The sequence below is a fragment of the Ursus americanus genome, chromosome 32 (assembly GCF_024610735.1).
Source record: "Ursus americanus isolate L20-20 chromosome 32, mUrsAme1.1.p, whole genome shotgun sequence".
In the NCBI taxonomy this organism is placed as follows: domain Eukaryota; kingdom Metazoa; phylum Chordata; class Mammalia; order Carnivora; family Ursidae; genus Ursus; species Ursus americanus.
In genome coordinates, this window is record NC_142158.1 from 4,659,738 (window position 1) to 4,673,280 (window position 13,543).

The 13,543-nt window shown below is 46.6% G+C and overlaps 1 long non-coding RNA gene across 1 annotated transcript; it reads right to left on the reverse strand.

Moving 5' to 3' along the window:
* Positions 1-773: 773 nt before the first annotated feature.
* On the reverse strand, positions 774-7,802 carry LOC123794138 (uncharacterized). The gene is made up of 3 exons (XR_006780132.2): positions 6,471-7,802; positions 2,481-3,940; positions 774-1,961 (listed from the first exon to the last, which is right to left on the reverse strand). It is a non-coding gene; the product is annotated as an uncharacterized LOC123794138 (long non-coding RNA).
* Positions 7,803-13,543: the final 5,741 nt, after the last annotated feature.

Consider the following 13,543-nt stretch of genomic DNA (forward strand, 5'->3'; position numbering starts at 1 on the left):
ATTATAAAACAACAGAAACAAAAATATCATTTGATACTAAAAAAAATCCAAATATTTTCTAATATCTGAAAAGAAGAGGATGTTCTAAGCTAACTGAAAAAAAAGGCCAACAAAAGAAAGGAGTAGACGGATAGACTTAATCATAAAAATTTAATGATTATAGTTAATAGGGAAAAAAGGCAAACAAATAAATTAGGGAACTATTGGCCATTTAGTAATCTGCACAGGCTTTCACTCCAGACTCTCTGGGTGTGACCTAGGGCAAGATACTTGATTTTTTCGTGTTTCTGGGTCCTCCCTAAACTGAGACTAATCATTGCATCTGCCTCCTGGTGGGTCAGGACTAACTGACTTACTACATGTGAAGCTCTTAGACCAGTAACTAGCACATAGAAAGCACTCAATAGCTGTTTTTATTTTTTATTGTACTGTGTGAGAAATTCAGACACAAACAGTTCAGAGCAGAGAAGCCATAACTAATTAAAAATCACAGTAAAAGGGGCGCCTGGGTGGCTTAGTCATTAAGCGTCTGCCTTCGGCTCAGGGCATGATCTCTGTGTCTTGGGATCAAGGCCCACATCGGGCTCTCTGCTCTGCTGGGAGCCTGCTTCTTCTTCTCCCACTCTCCCTGCTTGTGTTCCCTCTCTCGATGGCTCTCTCTCTCTCTCTCTCTGTCAAATAAATAAATAAAATCTTTTTTTAAAAATCATAGTAAAAAATTCGACTTCACCAATAATGAAAAAATCAAAATAAAATTTAATTTTTACCTTTTTAGTTGGTAAAGATTGTTAAAAGGACAATAGAGTATTCCTTCTGTAACCATTCTAATATTCTCTTTGGATGAAAGCATTGTGATTAAGGAACTTAGGACTTTATGCAAAGTGTGGGTAGGGGAGACCAAAATCTTTAGTAAACCTATGTTCTGGAAAGGCTTTATGCCACTGCACACCCGTTAGGATGGCTACAATCATATATCATTACGTGTGTTTGGAAAGGCCCCTCAGATAGTTCTAGCATGCAAGTTCTGATGTGAACCCGTGGGAAAAGGTTGGATCTGGGAAGAGACTTGGCTTCTGCGCATGCTTTTCCATCGTCTTGCAGTTCAGCCATAGACGATGGATTCCATTTCCTGGGTTTTAATTTCCTTCTTTTGCTATAAAATCAAAGAGTTGGACTAAAGTGCGGTCCCCGTCCTATGACAGGGCAACATGACATCTCAGAAAAGAACACAGGTCTTGGGGTCAGGCCACTGGCAGTGATGTTCTCTTCAGTCATTCTTCCTCTCCCTTGGCCTTATATCTGTCCTTCCTCCCCTGAAATCTGTCCCCCTTCTGTCCCCGCCTGCCCTTTGGTGGCTGTCTTAATTTATCAGCTCTCACTGAGACAGTGTCAATAGCCTCCAACTATTTTTCCTGATACCAGTCTTGACTTCTCCAATCCACCCCTGCACCGCCTTGTGGTATGCATCTCTCTTTCTCTGTAGTTGAAATTTCAGGCTTAAAACAAGGGTACATTGCTCTGCTTTAGACACCATTCATTTTATCAGGTCACCAAGATCCTGGTAATGATCAGGGAGCAATTTATACTTTTGCAACATGGTTCCCATTATGTTGCTTTCTCCTTCTTTCTTCAGCAAACCCTCGGTACCTTCCCTTATATAAGAAACGAGTGAGGGGTGCCTGAGACACTTGATCTCCTCCGGGTCATGAGCTCAAGCCCCTTGTTGGCTATAGAGATAACTTAAACGTAAAATCTTAAAAAAAAATTTTTTTTAAATGAGCCAGGATGTTATCAGGAAGATTTTCCATTTTAATTTATTCCTCACAATCAACAAAGTTTTTAAAGGAATTTTGTTTTCAAAATTTCCTGGGAGCTCTGTCTCTATCCACACATCTGGACGTTGGGGGTTTCCTGGGGCCTCAGGCAAGAACCTCTGCTGGGATCTCCATCTCCCTGTGGGACTAAAGACCAAAATTAGAAAGTGCCTTGAAGCCTAGAACTCTGCCTTATTTACTATTTAACCTCAACTTCTACACTATGCCTGGCATTTTTATTGAATGAAAGAATGAATCCGTCCATCTAAGATAAATATTAGAAATAGTCCTTTAAAATTCCCCAGGGTCAGGGCGCCTGGGTGGCTCAGTCGTTAAGCATCTGCCTTCGGCTCAGGTCATGATCCCAGCGTCCTGGGATCAAGCCCCGGATTGGGCTCCCTGCTCAGCGGGGAGTCTGCTTCTCCCTCTCACACTCCCCTTGCTTGTGTTCCCTCTCTCACAGTCTCTCGCTGTCAAATAAATAAATAAAATCTTCAAAAATAATAATAATAAAATAAAACAAAATTCCCCAGGGTCAAAAATGTATAGAAACACAAAAGCCAGCACTGAATGTCTTTACTTTTCTCAGTTCCCTCTTGCCCTGTGCCTCCTACTTCCACCTTCTCAGCCCCAGAGACCTGTGGCGGACTCTGCGGCACTCCTTACCTTGGACTCGAGATCCCACATGTGCCAAATCCAATATGGATGTAACCAAAAGAGACAGGCTAATATGCAGGGGCCAACTGTACTCATCTTCAGACACCACAGGACAGTCAGCACTTCTCTTCACAAAATGGGATGCGTATTTTAGTCCAATAATGCTAATATTAGCAATAATTCCTCACTGACCTCTTCTTCTACTCTGGTATTCAATGGCTCACTGGCGAGCAGTCTAAAGCCAGGAGAAGTACATGTTAGATGCAGATAAAGATAAGCCCACTTCCAGTTCTCACTCCCAGGTGGCTTTCTATACACAAGGCAGGGAAGGAAAATCTAGACTAAACAGGGTCAGGAGGCCCATATCTGTCATTTTAAGGTTAAGAAAGGAATTTATCTGTACCTTGATGGCAAGAAAAGCACATCAAAATATCAACTGACACTTAGAAAGGACACGTGAAATATGCTTTTTTGTGGGCATTTTCAGCGTTGATTACAGGTTTCCCTCCCTCTCCAAAAATAGAGCCTTGCTATGAAAACTTTTGGAAGCCAAAAATGGCATAAAGTGAAGAAACAGTTAACATTAATTTATATGGAAAAAATTTTTAGCAACCCAAGACCCAAAAAATAACCTCTCTTAGGCTTTTCTGATACTTTAGGACGCATCGTGCTAACGGATGCACAGAATAAATCCAGATAAAGCACAGATGCTCACAGACAGTTCCGTGGGGAGATGCTGAAACGCTGAGTGTAATTCCCTTGGAAGGCGCTTGGTGGCGCCACTCCCCCTGCTCGTGGGGCCTTCTGCTTCCGTAAGGGCTCACGGGAAATCAGTGCTGACTGCTACTTTCACTTTTCACTTTTTTCCCATAGAAGCAAAAATCCTCTTCAGATTTCTTTCGGTTAGGTCCTTTGTAAACGTGAAATGGCATAACTCAAAACTTGCAAAAAGCAGGGGTACCTGTAACTAGTGACTTTGCTGTTGCTGTCTGGAATAGCCTACTTCCTCTTTTTTTTTTTCTTTCTTAAACGCATTCAGTTATGCCATCTGGTGGCCAAATAAATTGGAAACACGCAAGTACCCCGCTTGAGCAGGGCATTTGCAGTTGGAGAATGTGTGAATGGGTCCTTTTAGAGCTATTCCCCTTCCTTTTAACCCCGTCACCATTTCCCCATGAGAATATATCAGTCGCAGCATAAGGAATGCCAGGGCATTGAGCTTGGTAGTATCTGGATCCCTACAGGGAAAGATAAGGAAGTTTGGTCTCAGATGACGTGCAACGGATCATGACAAAAGGAAAAAGGACAGAGGGATATACATCCCTCACTCGTGGCCACTCGTGCAGTGTTCCCAGATGAGACACGGAGAGCAGAATCCTTTGAGTGCTTCCAGCTTCTCAATAAGAAGCATGGCCTTTGAGCAGGAAGGGTGGGATGACTCCTGGTAAGCAGGGATCAGAAACCAACGCCTAAGAAAAGAAGATAAGAGAAACTGTAGCAGCACTAAATGTGTTCACACTTCCTACTATGAAAGGATTACATGTCAGAGTACAAAAAAAAAAAACAACAAAGTATCACTTGTACACTCAGTATCACCAAGTCACCATCAATGATCGTTGAGGAATTATGAAAAGGCAGACAGGTGTTAGAAGGCCAGAGGTAGGGGCGCCTGGGTGGCACAGCGGTTAAGTGTCTGCCTTTGGCTCAGGGCGTGATCCCGGCGTTCTGGGTGTTTGAGCCCCACATCAGGCTCCTCCACTGGGAGCCTGCTTCTTCCTCTCCCACTCCCCTGATTGTGTTCCCTCTCTCGCTGGCTGTCTCTATCTCTGTTAAATAAATAAATAAAATCTTTAAAAAAAAAAAAAAAAAAGGCCAGAGGTAGCTTTGACTTCCAAAGATGGACAAAAGGTGAATGTTGAAAATTACAAATTGGTGGCCTTGACAATGACCATAGGCAAAAATCCTCAAATGAGATACAAAAAGGTGTCTTGTAAGGCCTTAGGAGAAGTCAGTGTGGCCCCCAGGAGCACATGGGGCTCAGCAAAGGCAGGTCATGCCAGACTGTCCTCATTCTTGTTGTCTTGTCAGGGTTAAGACTGATAGAAAGGGGCACTATAGTAGACCAAGGGTCTGCGTGTGATTAAGGCATTTCATGACATCTCAAATTATATCCTTCTGGAATAAATGGAGAAATCTGGAATTGGTAACTATACAGTTAGGAGAATCTGGAACTGGTTAAATGACAGAATTCCAAGGTGCTGGGGTGTTCTCACCTCAGTCCTGCCCTGCTCAGTACTTATATTACGTCTTGTGTGTTATATAAAGAATATGTTTAGCAAATATGAGGATGGCACAGAGTTTTAAGGATAGAAAATCCATTAGATTCCAGAATCTACCCAAACCCATCTAGTCAGAGTGAACAGAAGAAGGAAGAAGTGGGTCTTTCTTTTCTCCATCCCAGATCCCATTCTCTTGTTTTATGGGTTTTGCCCAAAGTTTCTCCTCTGTATACAGCTCGGCTAAAACTTGCCCTGCTTCCCCCAAATCCTCACTGTGGGTGAAAGCATCTTACCCACCTTAACCTCGAGGATTCCTCCTTTCATCTCTCTAGCAATTGATCTTTGAAGTAACTGAGCAGAATGTTCCTCACTGCCTCGACTACCCCCGAAAACAATCTAAATTCACCTGGTCAATATGCCTTCCGGCTCAATCTCAGAGAGTGGGCAGAATACCCCTCTTGTTCCAGGCCAATCACTCTTCCTGGCCTTAATGTCCATCCTCGATCTTCTCTCCAGGCCTCACCTGTTAGCCATCCTGCCCCCCTCCAGTATCTTCAAGCACTCCCTCTCAGGTTCCTTCCTCTCCTTCCTACTCTTAAAACAAACAAGAAGAAAAAATTTAGAGACCGTTCTTTTCTCGTTCCCAATAAACTCTTCAAAAGCCTTGTTTCCACCCCTCTGTCAGAGATTGGGTTCTCTGGCAGACTCCCAGATGGAATGTGGGATGCAAGATGTTGCTTAGGAATCAACCTCTGTGACAATCAGGATTGGAAGCAGTCAGGGCAGGGCCCAAGGAGGCCCGCAGAGTCTCAGATAGCTATGGCAAGCCCCCCGGAGCAAACCAAATTGGGCTGAACCAGCCAGGCCTTTCCAACCCCAACCCTGCTCAGTCAATATGTGGGGCTGCCCAGAAAAAGGGGCTGCCCTGCAGGAGCTCGCAGCTGGTGACTGTCACCCTACCTCTGTGTCTACCACATTCTCCTTGCTTCTTCTTCCTTTCCGGAACCTGGGAAATCCACCTTCTGTCTCCACTTCCATCCCATGCATCCCCTCCCCTCCCTGTGCCCCCCTCCAAATCCAATGGGTACTCTGTGATCCTTCCTTTCCCAGAAACTCTGTTGCATTCATTGATGCTGATTCATTCTCTCTGACTCTCCTCTCAGAAGTCTCAACTCTTGATTTCCACAATAACTTCCTCTCCTACCTCGTCTTAACCTCTCTGACTGGCCTTCTCAGGGGTCTTGTCCTCTACTCACAACCTAAGTGTTGGGACTCCATCCTCCCCTTCCTCCATACCCTCCCAGGGTGAGCTTGCCACCGTCAAGGTTTTAATCCCCCCGGACATGCCAGTGACTCCAAAATCCACTCCCTCTCTCCTGAGCTTCTGATTCTTGCATCTAATTGGTTGCTAGACGTGTCAGTGCTAAAACTGTCAAGACAGGGAAGTTCTGCTTTTCCTTTCCTGCCACGTTCCCACCCTGAAGAAGGCTCTTCTTCTGCGGCAACAATTGCGGGATCCTTTGAACCTGCTCCATCAAGTGCCTTTTCTAGGCAGCTACCCTTGCTCCGTCCTGTTTGGGCACGTGTGTGAAAGCACTCTGAACCACAGCAAGGACTCTACCTATGGAAACCTGCATCGCTGCCATATAGATAGCTGATGCTGGGTGCTCAAGCCGAAAGAGCATTCATCACTTCTTCCCTGATCACACCCACTACTTACCTAACCCGGTGTGAACCTCTGACTCAGTGGGCCTCCAGGAAAGAGTTATTCAGAATTTCCCTATTACAGGTGATGAGAGGTGATAGTGATTTCTTTTGTAGCTCGTCTTTCTCCTGAGGAAGAGTTCTCTGAGCACGTGGTTTTCAGCCCAGCCTTTTTTTTTTTCTTCCCAGTCTTATATCTGTGTGGCAAAGGCCTGTAGAGGAGGCATTTCTCAAGGAAAATGATCTCCCCTTTATTTAAATGTATCCTGCTTAGTGTGTCTGTCTTCTCGTCCCAAGTTGGAATTTCCACTTGAATTCAATGAATATTTATCAAGCAAGTAGAACGTGCCAAGGGCAGGGCTAAGTACAAGACAATCCCTGCCTTAAGGAACCTAAAGGGTAATAAAAGGGATAGGTCTAATCAAGCACATGCCAGTTTGCTGGTGATTACAGAAACCACGGAAACTAAGTGCCGTGGGGTTCCAGAGAAGGGAAACGTCTCCATCCAGGCTGCTTTCGTAAAAGCGTGTGAGACAGACCTTGAAGGGTGGATCAGATTTCAGGGAGTGAGCATATGACGGAAATAATGATGACACACAAGGAATAGAGAAAACAGAATGACAGATGACAAAAAGCTACCAGAAGAATATCGTCAGAGAACTGCGAAATAAACAAAGAATAGTAGTAAGAAAATTTTCTCAAAGCTACAGCCAAATATTGAGACTATAGAAATAGTTTGGGAGACAGAGGCAAGGTCATGGGAGAAAGATTATTAGGATAATATTATTACAAGGAGGTGGGTAAGACAGGCAAGATCACTGGCGCATTAGCCCTTCATAGGCCGCTGCTGAGACCGACCTCTTTGGATTTCCCCTTCTCACCATCACAGCAGGATGGGTGTCAATGGCTCCAAGACCCCACCCCTATCCAGCTCTCCAAGGAGGGCCGCGCTCACTGAGAAAGACACTGCTGCCGCATTGGCCCAGTTCTTGGAGTTCGGTAAAATGCTGTCCCCAGTGTCGCCTGAGTGCCTACCTCCCACCTCTACCAGCCCGTCCTTCTGCCTCACGGTGCGAGGTGGCTGTTCTGCCTGCAGACGTCACATCCACATTTCCGGCAGAAAGGAAGAGGAAAGAGCAGAAGGCGTGTGGCCACATTATCTATCTTTTCTTTTTTTAATCAGGAAAGCAGCTGAATTGCTGAAAGCCACGCCGCGCTGACTTCTGCTGATGACTCAGCCGTAGAGTCATGTGGCCACCCCTAGATGCAAGGGAGTCTGGGAAGAAGTGTTCTCAAGTAGCACATTGTCGCCCAGACAAGAGGGAGATTCCACTGAAGAGGATGATGGAGTTGGAGGCAGCAGTCTTCTCTGCTGATATCGGAGGTACATGGCCACCCAGATAAACAGCCCAACCACAGTATGCAGGAAGCTGCTGAGAAAGGACATTCTGAGTAGATGAGGGGGAGGGGACACCTGAGTAATTCTCCACTGGAGGTGCAGGCACCGGCATGGCTTGGTCTCCGGTTCCGGTGGGTGTGGGCATGAAGCTGACAGAGTGAGTGGATTGTTTCACTTGCGCCAGGTCACTCAGGTAGTTAACAGCCAAGCAGCAACGCACACCATTTCCCCACTTGGAGCCTGAGTTCTTTTCACCACCCCGTACATTTGCAAACCACGTTCAAGGGATGCTTGGAGATGCACAGAAGGGCCTCTAAGGGCTCTGGTGACTATCCAGATGGGTCCACAGTGGGCAGGGCTCAAATCCTTGGCCCTCTTCACCCAGAGAAGTTCCACCTCCATGTTTTTTTGTATAATGAACTTCTTTCTCTATGAGATTTAATTTGATAAAAAGGCTAAACCATTATTTTAAAAGCTATTCTGCTGTATAACTGTTGTGTAAGTTCATTATTTGGTGAGCATTTTAAGACAGATCTAATTATGGGGCGCACCTGGGTGGCTCAGTGAGTTAAGCGGCAAACTCTTGATCTCAGCTCAGGTCTTGATCTCAGGGTCATGAGTTCAAGTCCCACATTGGGCTCCACCCTGGGCGTGGAGCCTACTTAAAAAAAAAAAAAAAAGTAGATCTGATTATTTCATTTCACACATTCATAGGTCCTGAGTTCAAAAGTGTGGCCAGTGCACAAGGGGTTCCAGAAACAGTTCAGACCTGTTTGGTGCCAGCATCAGAAGACAGCACTCTCTAAAATGGAATTAAAATGAGGGAGGATGGGGCCACAGAGGTTGCCTGCAGGGGCGATCTGGAGGGAGCCAGGATATCCCCAAGCACCCCTCAATAGAGTGCAGTGTGTACCCCAGCGAGCTCTGTAGAGGCCGCTCTGGGCAGCAGGCTTGAGCACGGGAAATCTGAGTAAGGGCAAAGGGCCTGGGGTGACCCCCAGGCTGAGTGCAAACAGGCCCATCAGAGGACCCACCTCAAAATAGGCAGAAGCCCTAGCTGACCAATGGGCTACTTACAAATGGACTGGTACCAAAAAAGCAAAATTCCGTACGTTCTCATACCTGCTCACTTCCCCACTTAACTGCAGCCCCCACCACTGCCTCCCGGCAGACAGTCTGTCTCTTGTTGTCCTGCCTGCTGCTCCCTCCCTTGGAGTGTATTTAGTAAACTTCTGTCTCCCGTGTCCTGCCTTGGGTGAGTTCTTTCTCCGCAGACTCAGCCGGCCCCACCAGGTCAGATGGGTAGCCCCGCAAGCTTGGCCGCGTGTCTCCTGCAGCAGCAGGCCTGGGGAGAGGGTGTCTTAGCGCGAGGTGTTGGTCCGAACTGAAGAATGGAATGTGTCTGTATTCAGCTTCTTTTCTTTCTTTCTTCTTTCTTTCTTTCTTTCTTTCTTTCTTTCTTTCTTTCTTTCTTTCTTAAGATTTTATTTATTGGACAGAGAGAGACATAACGAGAGAGGGAACACCAGTGGCGGGGGGGGGGGGCGGGGGGAGAGAAGCAGGCTTCCCGCTGAGCAGGGAGCCCGATGCAGGGGTGGATCCCAGGACCCTGAGATCACGACCTGAGCTGAAGGCAGACGCTTAACGACTGAGCCACCCAGGCGCCCCTGTATTCAGCTTATTTTCATTCAATAGTCACACATTGACGGGATGGAAGGAAGAAGGAAGAGAAAGAGTCGGGGTCTCAGTGATGACTCATATGCAGATATCTGACTCTCAGGCCCAGTAGGAGAGAAATCTGCTGACCCCCATGCGGGAGAGCTGGCTGCAGCCCGTCTACAGGGAGACTTTGCGTGCATTTTTAAAAACTCCCCCTCAGGGTGAATTCAACAGGCACAGATAGCCCATAGGCCTACAAGCTCGGCAACAAAGGGCACCTTTTGCGCAAGTTAGGAAAAATGTCCCCTTCTCTGGGTAGGCAGTCTATGTCCTGCTGGGGCGTGAGGCTAAGGGAGCCGAGCACAGCCTGGAATTCAGCCACACTCACCACCGTCGTGAGCTCATAGGCAGGGCCCGAGTTACCTATCTGTCCCTGCTCAGGTTATCTGCTGGCGTGCACGGCCCTGCATTCTACACACAAAAGCATTTTCAGCTCCAGACAACATCTGCCTTGGAAGGGAGGAGGAGGGACGAAGAAGCTTCTTTTCTTTTCCCCTTTTTTGTCCTATGTGGACACAGGTCCGTGCGTGTGTGAACCCATGCACACACACGTGCTCGCACATGAACGCACACGAGCACGCAGAAAGTCGGGGGCCTGCTGGGTAGAGCTGAAGTCACTGAATGTTTCAGAAAGAATAGTGATACCCTCAAATAGAAGAGTTGGCGTAATAAAGGTGGGGGTTACCTTACTATTCATAGTTCTTGGTGTTATACGCAAGTACATTTTGGAACCCAACAAGTCCACGGTAAGTGTGGAATTAAGGAATCAGAGTGCAGCGAAGTGCAAGGAAGCTGATGTCACTCCCAAGAGTAAATACGGAGGAGGCACGGGCATGGGGCCATGGTGAAGGGTTTCGTGTACGATTCCTGGAGCCCAAGCACTCAGCTCGTCACAGCCGTCTTGCAGAGACCCAATATCCATTCTCTATTCCTCCTACTGACAGAACCCCAATTTTACTTTGTTTAGAAACGTTACTCTGCTTTAAAAAAAATTTTTTTTCTCAGCTTCCCTTGCAGGTAGAAGTGGGTGTGTGACACAGTAGAGTGGGATGTCCTTCTAAGTCCGTAAATGAGACTTTTCCAGAAATCCTTTCCTGGAGCTGAGTCTACAGGCTTGGGTCCCCTTGGCCCTTTATCCTCCCGCTTCTCCCTGCCTGAAGCATTGGCATGGGAGCCGGAGCTCCAGTGGGCATCTCGATAGCTTTCTTCATTCACTCGACAAACACAAGGAGGTTTCAGTGCTGGGGACCCTGCGTGAAGAAAACAGACAAAAATCCCTTCCCTCAGTGAGCTTGCAGTCTAGTGGGAACAGACGGGTCATAAACAAACTACCAGATGCTATGTCAGAATGTGGGGAGGGTGAAGGAGGAGTATAAGTGAAGAAATGAAGCAAGACACAGCCAGGCCTAGAGAAGATGGCTCCGGAGGCTGAGGGAGCCAGGTTCCTGCTGCATTATTAGAAACCCTGTTCTCACCTTGAGATTGATTTTTTTTTTTTTTTTTTGAGAGAGAGAGAGTACGCACGCACTTGCAAGGAAGGGGGGGCAGAGAAAGAGAGAGAATCTTAAGCAGCGTCCACACCCTGTGCAGAGCCCAAGACAGGGATCTGTCTCAAGACCCTGACATCATAACCTGAGCCAAAATCAAATTGGACGCTTAACCAACTGAGCCACCCAAGTGCCCCAAGATTGACTTTAAATGCAGAAAAATTAAACCCCTAAATTGTTTATGTCGCTATTTTTCAGGTTTCTGTTCCTACCAGCTGAATGCCATCCCCCAGCTCATAATGATCCTAAAAGAAGACTGTCTTGGGCACGCTCAGTGACAATTTCTGGGCTCTCATCCATACGAATAGGTTGTTAGCCAGATAATACAAATAGCAAGACAAGTAACTGATTGTCAATAAGATAACTACTCCCGTCTATGAACATACACAAAACACTGCTGTAAAAATACAATGATTTTTCACAGAACTTTTCTGTAGGTTGAAGATTGAAAGTTTCAGGAGTGGTCCTGAAGTTACTTAACCTTACAGTGCTGCATTAAATACTAATATATACCATGGAAAAAGAGGGGGTGAAGGGAGAGAAATGGGGAAGGGAGGCAGGAGTCTTCAACAGCTGAGGTTGCAGACTTCCCCGCAGAGAGGCAAAGCAGGAAATGCAAAGCAGAAAAGCTCTTGGGGGTGAGGAAAAAAACAAGGCTCTTGCTGTCTCTTTGTTCTCCCGCTTTTGAGTAAAGATATGGGTAGGAACAGAAATTTTTCTGCTAAAGGAAAAAAAGCTGCTCAAGCTAATGACAAGTGCTAATTGGCATTTTCCGTCAGCGTGCGGGAGGTCAGGGGACCCCAGTAGACTCTGGTGACCTGACATGGGCAGCTACCACTGAGCTCCATCAATTGTTACCAGCAATCAATGTGGGCCTCATGCCAGATAGTCTCAATTTTTAAAAGCTAGAAATCTGGATTTTTTTAGGTGAAATCTCCCATTTTTTAATGATGAAAATTAATTCAATATTTTTGGTAAACATTCTGTTAGCAAATTATGTTTCTGCAGTTATCAGGCCTCGGGCCATGAGTTTTTGCCCTCCAGTACTGCTGAATGGACAGGATCAAAAGCTGTTGCAATGAAAAAGTGGGAGAAAGGCAAGGAGCTATCTGGTAGTGAGGAGATGGGAAAGAAGGGGGAAATGGAAGAAAAAACCAAAGATGGTGGGATGGAAAGATTAAAAAAAAATTAGGTAGAAAGAAAAAAAAATGTTGAAGAATGTGATCAAGAAGAGATTGGGAGGGAGCGAAAAGCGAGGAAGAAGGTACAAAAGATGGGAGAAGAATGTATGAAAGGGGAGGAGGATGGGGCGCCTGGGTGGCACAGCGGTTAAGCGTCTGCCTTTGGCTCAGGGCGTAATCCGGGCGTTCTGGGATCGAGCCCCGCATCGAGCCCCGCATCGAGCTCCTCCGCTGGGAGCCTGCTTCTTCCTCTCCCACTCCCCCTGCTTGTGTTTCCTCTCTCGCTGGCTGTCTCTATCTCTGTTGAATAAATAAATAAAATCTTAAAAAAAAAAAAAAAACCTGAAATCCTGCTTGACCTGCAAGTGACATCTTTTCTGTGCTTCTAAACAACAGCAACATGGGCCCCTTCCAGCCACCAGCACACTCAGGCCCCGCTGTCTGGCCCCCAGATCTGCCTCTCTCCCTCTGTGTCTTCTCTACTCCTACCCCTTTATCTCCAGCACACATTCCTTTTTCCCCATCTTTTTCATCTATTCAATCGTCCAGCAGATATGTAATGAGTATCTGCAATGTACCAGACACCGTGCTGGCAACAGAGGAAAAGATGGCCAGCAAGGGGCCCTCCCGACCACAGAGCCTTGCAACCCAGCAGGAGGGCTGCAGTCTAGAGCCAGCCACACTGCCCATATCTGAGCTCAGTGGATCTGGGCAGTGAGGTGGGACGAGGCTAGTCCTCAGATTGAAAAAGAAACAGAACTACAGGGTATGACGGACCTTTTATTATGGAGGTCACAGACTTAGGAGCATTGAGCCTTGAATTTGATGTCCTACAGACTGAAATCCTACCACTTACCAACTGTGTGACCTTAATGCTGAGCCTCTTTTCCCTTCTGGTGGTAACAACCTTAGCCAACAAACGGGTCAAGATTGATGCCTTCCTCCGTTTAGCAGAGTAACTGGCAGTTGGTTGTAGGAAATAGCAAGTGGGAACTGGTATTAATGGTACAGAGATGCCCTGGATAGCGTGCGAACACAGAGGAGGAGAGGCTCCAATTTCTGTATCCCAGTCCTCCCTTTTGCTGCCCACTTCTCCTCCCTCTGTCTCCAGTCTTCTCCAGTTAGAAAACTGGCACTTCCCAGAATAGAAACAAGAGCAGGAAGTATGTGGGAACAGGAAACATGGATCATTAACAACAACTGAGCTCCCTTCTGAGTGCTCCCGAGTGAGCACCTTTGCCCT